The sequence below is a fragment of the Tenrec ecaudatus genome, chromosome 10 (genome assembly GCF_050624435.1).
Source record: "Tenrec ecaudatus isolate mTenEca1 chromosome 10, mTenEca1.hap1, whole genome shotgun sequence".
NCBI classification, from domain to species: Eukaryota; Metazoa; Chordata; class Mammalia; order Afrosoricida; family Tenrecidae; genus Tenrec; species Tenrec ecaudatus.
Window position 1 is genome coordinate 81066666 of NC_134539.1, and position 7934 is coordinate 81074599.

Below are 7934 nucleotides of genomic sequence, written 5' to 3' on the forward strand. Positions count from 1 at the left end.
AGGTTTGCAGAAATAACACTTATGGAGACAAAAGAGGCCAACAGCCCAGGGAGAGGACTTGAGGTCTCAGGGAGGGTGGTTGGCAGCGAGGCCGGCCCCTCCCTGCCCTAGCTCATCTGTTTCTTTCCCATTGCCGAGCTTTTGCCTGGGCCGTGTCTCTGTAGGAATGCCCTTCTTGCAACTTCCCCAAGCTGCGCCTGCCTTCACTAGCCTCTGCTCCATACAGCCCCCGAAGCCCCTGCCTCGGAATCAGTCGTCCCAGCCCAGGGCTAAGGGTTCTCAGACCCCAAGAGCGGGTTGGCTATGCTGCTCTGGGTCCACGACTTAGCATGCTTCTGGCCACCCCAGGCCCTACTCCTGACCATGTTGGTCAATTCTCGGGCTTGGGACCTGACTAAGACTCATTCACACCCCATTTTAAGTCACGTTCACACACTCATCTCCACGGACAGCAACTCCAGCCTTGACACGTTCTCTTCTCCAAACCCTGCTCGGTACATTGAGCGCAACAACCCGCTGGCTTTCCTCGTGTTCTACTGCTCCTCCTCATCCAGGTGAGCTCCCTGCTGACCAGTGCTCCTCACCCAGCAGCCACAGCCCCCAGGACTGAGGACCAGAGGCCACAGTTGCTTGAAGTCTAGCTTTAGAGACCCCTTACCCTCTGCCTGTGAGTCGATTCCCAGCCCGAAGGACCAAGTAGAGCGGCCCCCGTGAAGTCTCCAAGGCTGCAAGTCTTTACAGAAGCAGACTGCCTCGTCATCCTCCTGTGGAGTGGCTAATGGGTTTGAACTGCCAATTTTTGGGTTAGCAGTCTAATCCTTAACCTAGTGTGCTACTAGGGATCCTTAGCTATACAAATCCCTATCCCAGATTGGCCCCTGGGTCAATGGAAAGAGCTCCCAGTAGCCTGAGCTGGAACAATGGACACAAATAAAAAATGTTGGATTATCACCGAAGTACAAAAGAAATACCCCTGAGTCCATATCCCCAAAGCAAACGCACTGCCAGGGAGTCCATTCTGACTCCTAGTGACCGTCAAGGACAGAGTAGAGCTGCCCCTGTGGGTTCCCAAGGATGTCAATCTTTACAGGAGCAGAGAGCCTCACCTTTCTCTTGGGAGAAGATGGTAAATTAGAACTGCTGACCCTACGGATCCATACAGTTATACACAAATATTTGAATGAATTAATAAATAAACAGAGGAGAATAGACAAATCCCCTAAGCATAGGAATTCCAAACCATCGATGCAAATACTCTTGCCTCAAGAAAAGAACAATCAGATCTAACACATTGCCATCAAGTCCATACCGACTCATGGCTCGGTGGGACACGGTTGACCTGCCCCTGGCAGTTTCCAAGACAAACTCTTCATTGGAGTAAGAAGTCTGCCATGGAGTGGCTAGTGGTTTGGACCCACTGACTGTATGGCTAGCCGCCCAATGGACAGCCACTATGCCCCCAGAGTTCCCTACCCTGAAGAAGGTGTGGCATCATTCTTCATTCCTTAAGTGTGACCTGAATCTAGTGACTTCCTTCCCAAAAGGACAGCACAGCGAAGAAAAGTGTAACGTTAGAGTGAAGTAACCTGAACACACAACAGCCAGGTGCCAAGATCAGCATCGATGATGAGAAGCTGTGTTGACAATGATGAGAGTGTCATTTCACCTGGTCTTCTGCCCCCACCCACTCACCCTGGTCAATTCCAATAGAGGGAAAACGCCTGGCCAGAACTTCTTGAAACTGCTGCACACCCCCAAACCAGGAAAATATAACAAGCTGTCACAGCCAAGAGGAGCCTAAGGAGACATGGTGACTAAATGCCTTGCCGTGTCCTGGATGGAATCCTAGGATAGAAAAGGTGAAAATGAAGAAATTCTGAAGGAAGTATGAATTTCAATTCATGAATAATACTAGATCGACATCGATGAATTGTGACAAATCCCACCATGTGCAAGATAGTAACGACGGGCAAATAGGATGTGCAGAGTCTGAGAACTCTGGGTTCTATCTTCACAGAGCTGCTGTATATCTGAAACTGCTGACAAGGCTATTGGTTCCCCTGCTTCTTCCTCTATTCCCTTTGGAGCCGCAACTGTACTGAAAGGGCTCATATGACACCTCTACCCAAGCGTCATGGCCAGCACAGCCTTTGTGCTCAGTTCCTTGGACCTCCGGCAACCTTTACTCCAGCTCTCCACTGGCTCCTCCCTGACCCCCTCTCCTCCCTAGGATTCGGTGACATCAAGAAGCATTCCTGGGTTCTCTGGCTACTACATAGGATTTCCACAGGTGTCCTACCCAACTTGGGTGAGTGTCGGGCCCCACTCAGATGAGGACCTCCTCGGTGCATCTCTTCTGCACAGATGGCTTCAGAGGGCCTTAGAACTGTGACTATATCTGCTTGTTCTGCGCATGCCCATTCAAAAGCCTTACATGTTACTCTTTCCCAAAGCCTATTCTTCCTCCTCTGTCCTTCATCTTGTGAGTGGCATCATCATCTGCCTGGTGACTGAATCTGAGTCCTAGGTACTTCCTATGCCCCCACTCTTCCACCCACCAACTGCTACCTCCCCTCTGCTCCTGAAACCTTGAAAGCTAATGGCAGAGCTTCTGAGCTATCTCCCTGACTCCAGCCTCCCCCACAGAATCCCTTCTCTACACAGCAACCAGATAGTGACTGTACACTGTCCATCTGCCCCTGCGGTCCGCCTACTGGCAATGCCTGTGGTTGTGTGCCCTTGAGTTGATTCTGACTCGGGGTGGCTTGCAATGATCATGCCTTCCAAACACCTCAAGCTGGCATCCTGAAACTTTCACATTCTTCCCTTTCTCGATCGTCACCTCCTGCCTTTTCCTGAGCAGTATCTTTCCTGCAGCAAACAGACTCATGTGTCACTTTATCATGCTGTTCCCTGCATTCGGAACATGGTTTCCTTTCTTGTTCCCGTGGCTAATAATACCTAGTGGCGTTTCCAAACTGAGGGGAGGAGGCATTCCTTCTGAGAACCTTCTCTTACTTATTGGCTGGACCAGGGACTTCCACTGCCCACCCTCCCACTCCCACCCCCACCCCCCGAACGCCTTGCATTTCCACGCTGGAGAACCTGTAAACCAAGAGCAGGTATCACCTACTCACAGCAGGCCTCCTCCCTTCCTCCCATCCGAGCAGTACCTTAGAGCAAAGACTGCATCCCACCCATTTCTGTGCCTTCAGGGGCCATTCATGGTGCTCAATAAATTCTGTGATAACAATGACCACTTATTGAGCATGTATGTGCCAACCACTTCACATGCATTTCCCCATAGTTACCCTTCACTGTAATGAATGAGGGTAGGTACTTTGCAATTGTGACTTAACCAAGGTGGAAACTGAGGCACAGGGGACTTAAGTTACTTGCTTAAGGTCGTATAGCCATTAAATCTCAGATCAAAAAGAAGTACCAAATGTCTGATTCTATCACTTGTCCGCTCTCCTGTGTGGTCATTATGTTTCCTGTTCCTTTTTCCACCTAGCGATTCAGTGATCCATGTCAACAAATATCATTCATAGCATCATTTTAAAATCATTTTATTGGGGCTCATACAACTCTTATCACATCCATACATACATCAATTGTGCAAATCACATTTGTACATTCATCGCCCTCATCATTCTCAAAACATATGGTCTCCACCCAAGCCCCTGGCATCAGTTCCTCATTTTCCCCTCCATCCCCACTCCCCTCACCCTCATGAACCCTTGATAATTTGCAAAATATTATTTTGTTATATCTTTCACTGTCCAACGTCTCCCTTCACCCACTTTTCTGTGGTCCATCCCCCATGGACGAGATTATATGTAGATCCTTGTAATCGGTTCCCCCTTTCCAATCCACCCTCCCTCCACCCTCCCAGTATCACCACTCACACCATTGGTCCTGAAGGGATCATTCTCCCTGGATTCCCTGTGTTTCCAGTTCCTTTCTGTACCAGTGTACATCCTCTGGTCTATCCAGATTTGTAAGGTAGACTTGGGATCATGACAGTGGAGGGGGTGTGGAGGAAGCATTTAGGAACTAGAGGAAAGCTGTATGTTTCATGGCTGCTACATCACAACCTGACTGGCTCGTTGCCTCCCCAAGACCCTTCTGTAAGAGGATGGCCAGTGACCTAAAAATGGGCTTTGGGTCCCCACTCTGCACAACCCCCCCTCATTCACAATGATACTTTTTGTTCTGATGATGTCTGATACCTGACCCCTTCAACACCTCATGATTACACAGTCTGGTGTGCTTCTTCCATGTGAGCATTGTTGCTTCTGGGCTAGATGGCCGCTTGCTTACCTTCAATCCTTTAAGACCCCAGACGCTATATCTTTTGATGGCTGGGCACCATCAGGTTTCTTCACCACATTTGCTTATGCACCCGTTTGCCTTCAGTGATCATATCACGGAGGTGAGCACACAATGATATGTTTTTTGTTCCTTGATGCCTGATAACTGATCCCTTCAGCACCTTGTGATCACACAGGCTGGTGTGCTTCTTCCATGTGGACTGTGTTGCTTCTGAGCTAGATGACCTCCTGTTTACCTTCAAGCCTTTAAGTCCCCGGATGCTATATCTTATAGTAGGTGGGCACCATCAGCTGTCTTCACCATATTTGCTTATTCACCTGCTTTATCTTCAGCAGTTGTATCTGGAAGGTGAGCATCATAGAATGCCAATTTAATAGAAGAAACTATTATTGCATTGAGGGAGTACTTGAGTGGAGGCACAATTTCCTCCTGCTACCTTAATACTAAACCTATAAATATATGCACATAGATCTATTTCACCATCCTCATATATATGTTTGCATATATACATGCCTTTATTTAGACCTCTATAAATGCCCTTTGCCTCCTAGCTCCTTCCTCTATTTCCTTTGACTTTCCTCTTGTCCCACTACCATGCTCAGCCTTCATTTGGGTTACAGTAATTGCTCTCGGTTACATTACCCTTGATCATGCCCTCCCAGATCTCCTATACCCTCCTCACCACCGATTTGGATCACTTGTTGTTCCCTTGTCTCTGGGTTTGTTAACATCACTGCCATTCCCAACCTCCACATCTCCCTCTCCCATGTCCCCCGGAACTGTCATTCCCATTGTTTTCTTCTCCAGATTGTTCATCCAGCCTATCTTATTTAGACAGACCTGCTGAGATAATAACATGCACAAAAACAAGACAGAGCAAAACCAAGCAATAATATACAACAAAGCAACAAACCAATGAAAAACACAACACAATAAGAAAGAAAAGCTTGTAGTTAGTTCAAGGACTGTTTGTTGGCCTTTAGGAGTGTTTTCCAGCCATTATATTGGGGCACCAAGCCCTGGCCCCAAAGTCCACCTACAGCATTCCCTGGGGACCTCGCCGCTCCATTCCCTTGCTGCTCTGTTGCATCCCCTTAGTGTTTTGCTGCAGTGTGGTGGCATCAGGTGCAATTCCCACAGTGTTTCTCCAGTGTTGTCCCCTGTAGGGTCAGTGAGGGTATGTCGTGTCTCATAGTGGGGCTGGCCTTGTGGTCCTCCCTGTGAATTGGCTGCTCTGAGTGGGAACATCATCCTCAAGGCCTGGTGGGCCAGGATGTGCTCCACTCTCTCCTCCTCCCTCTTCATCTGCCCCCATGTGCTCCTATCAGATATGTCCCTCTCCCAGAGCTGCAGATTCAGTGCCATTCTCTGAAATAAATTCTTCTGGGGGAAGGGAAGGTGTCCACATAGTTGGGGTTGGGGCCAGCCCCTCAGACCTCTCCACTGGTTCCCTAATCTGCGCTGGCATGTTGCATTCACATCTTGGAGCACTGGGTTGAAGTCTGGTCCCTCTTTCCCTGTGGAGATAGAAACAATACCCTCCCCTCTGCAGCCAATTAAGCCAAATGTCTTCCTCCTTGTGGGGGCCGGTGTGCAATGGCTGCAAACAGCAAGCCTCCTGGGGAGTATATGCAGCCTATTGGTATGGATAAGCTGCCCTAAAAGACCTTGGAGATAACCTTTTGCTATTTTTCAATGCCTCTGGCCTGGCTAATTTCTGCTCTCCCTAAACTAGGCTCCAAACTGGGATGCGAGGTGCTTTTGGGAAACCTCAAGGCACAGTGGCTAGAGTTCATATTGGCCAGGTTATCATGTCCATCCGCACCAAGCTTCAAAATAACGAGCATGTGACTGAGGCCTTATGCAGGGACAAGTTCAAGTTCCCTGGGCACCAGAAGATCCACATCTCTAAGAAGTGGGGCTTCGCCAAGTTTAATGCGGATGAGTTTGAGGACATGGTGGCTGAGAAGCACCTCATCCGGATGGCTGTGGGTCAAATACATCCCTAACTGTGCCTTCTGGACAAGTGGTGGCCCTGCATTCATCAAGGCCTTGGTAGCCCTGCGCTGACCCACTTTTACCCACCAAATAAAAATGGAACTTCCTGATTAATAAAAATAAATAAATAAATAAATAAATAAACAATACCCTCTCTTGGGTGGGTTAGTGCCCTGTGCCCCTATTACCCATTTCTTTTAAATTAAAAAAAATTTTTTCCTTTCCCCACCTCCTTTTTAGTTGGCTGCCACATGTAACCCTATATTTGGTCGGCCATACTACCTGGTCTTCACCCCAGGAATGGTTATATACAGTAGCTTTTCCCCTGTGCCCCATTTGCATTTTTTAAAGCTTACCCCAGCGGACTCAAGTTGTACTTGTCCTTTTGCATAGCATCATTTTTATGGGTGCAGATCAGTTGTATTTATGCCCCGTTGTTTGTTTCACCAACCCTATGATTAGTATAGGTCCAAATGTCTGGCTTTATTGTTTCACAAGGTTAGCCAATTGTCCCAGCACCATCAATTAGGTAAGTCATGTGTATTCCTTCTGTTTTGGAACACCACCTTTATTCTATCTGAAATAGTTATGTACAAGAGTATGCGTCCGGGTATTTTCTTCTTATATTGCCTCATTTGTTTAATAGTGTCGGTTTGTGCGGTTTCGAACTACTATGTCTTTATCGTTTTCTTCATTCGTTCACTCACTTGTTCAAAAAATACGTGTTGCGAAGGTCTGAGGACGAGGTGCTGTTCTCGAACTGGAAAATCAACCATGAGGAATGAAGCAATGAAAAACACAGCGGCCTCTTCTAGAACCTGCATTTTAATATCCGACCTTAACAGAGATCGTATCTCTCTGTCACCTATAGAAATGGGAACATCTCAGTAAGAGAAAAAAGAATAATCCAATTAAAAAGTGGGCAAAGGACATGAACATCCAATTCACTGGAAATGACATCCAAATGGCAAGCAAACGCAAAAACAAACAAAAAATGCTCACAATCATTAGGCACCCAAGAGATGCAAATCAAAGTATTGACAAGACATCCCTTTACACCAACAATGGCAGCCCTATTTAAAAACAAACATACAAACAAACCAGAAAACATCAAATTCTGGAGAGGCAGCAGAAAGACTGGAACCCTGATACACAGTTGGTAGAACTGTAAATATGCCCAGCTATTGTGGAAAGTGATATGGCACCACCTCAAACGACTGGGAATAGTAATCCATATGAGCCAGCAACCCTTCTGCTGGGTCTATCACCTAAAGAAGAAAGAGCCACAAGAGACGTGTGTGTGCACTCTCGTGTTAATTGCAGTACTGTTCACAACAGCAAGGCATTGGAAACAGTCCAAATGCCCAAGAGGATAACGGCTCAAGAAACTTTCGTACATACACACAATGGAATAGCATGTATCACCAAAAACCAATCATGAAACCAACCAGGCAACACCTCCTGAGATGGATGGACCTGGAGAACATTATGCTGAGTGAAGGGAGTCAATCACAAAAGGACATTGTGTGAGAACACTGCTATAAGGACTAAAACACAGGGCAAAGACTTGCACACTAAAGGGAACAGAATTTGGAGGTCCC

At 47.3% G+C, this 7934-nt stretch overlaps 1 non-coding gene across 1 annotated transcript; it reads left to right on the forward strand.

Moving 5' to 3' along the window:
* Positions 1 to 5881: 5881 nt before the first annotated feature.
* LOC142460494 (small nucleolar RNA SNORA70) lies at positions 5882 to 6015 on the forward strand. The gene has a single exon (XR_012786688.1). It is a non-coding gene; the product is annotated as a small nucleolar RNA SNORA70 (small nucleolar RNA).
* Positions 6016 to 7934: the final 1919 nt, after the last annotated feature.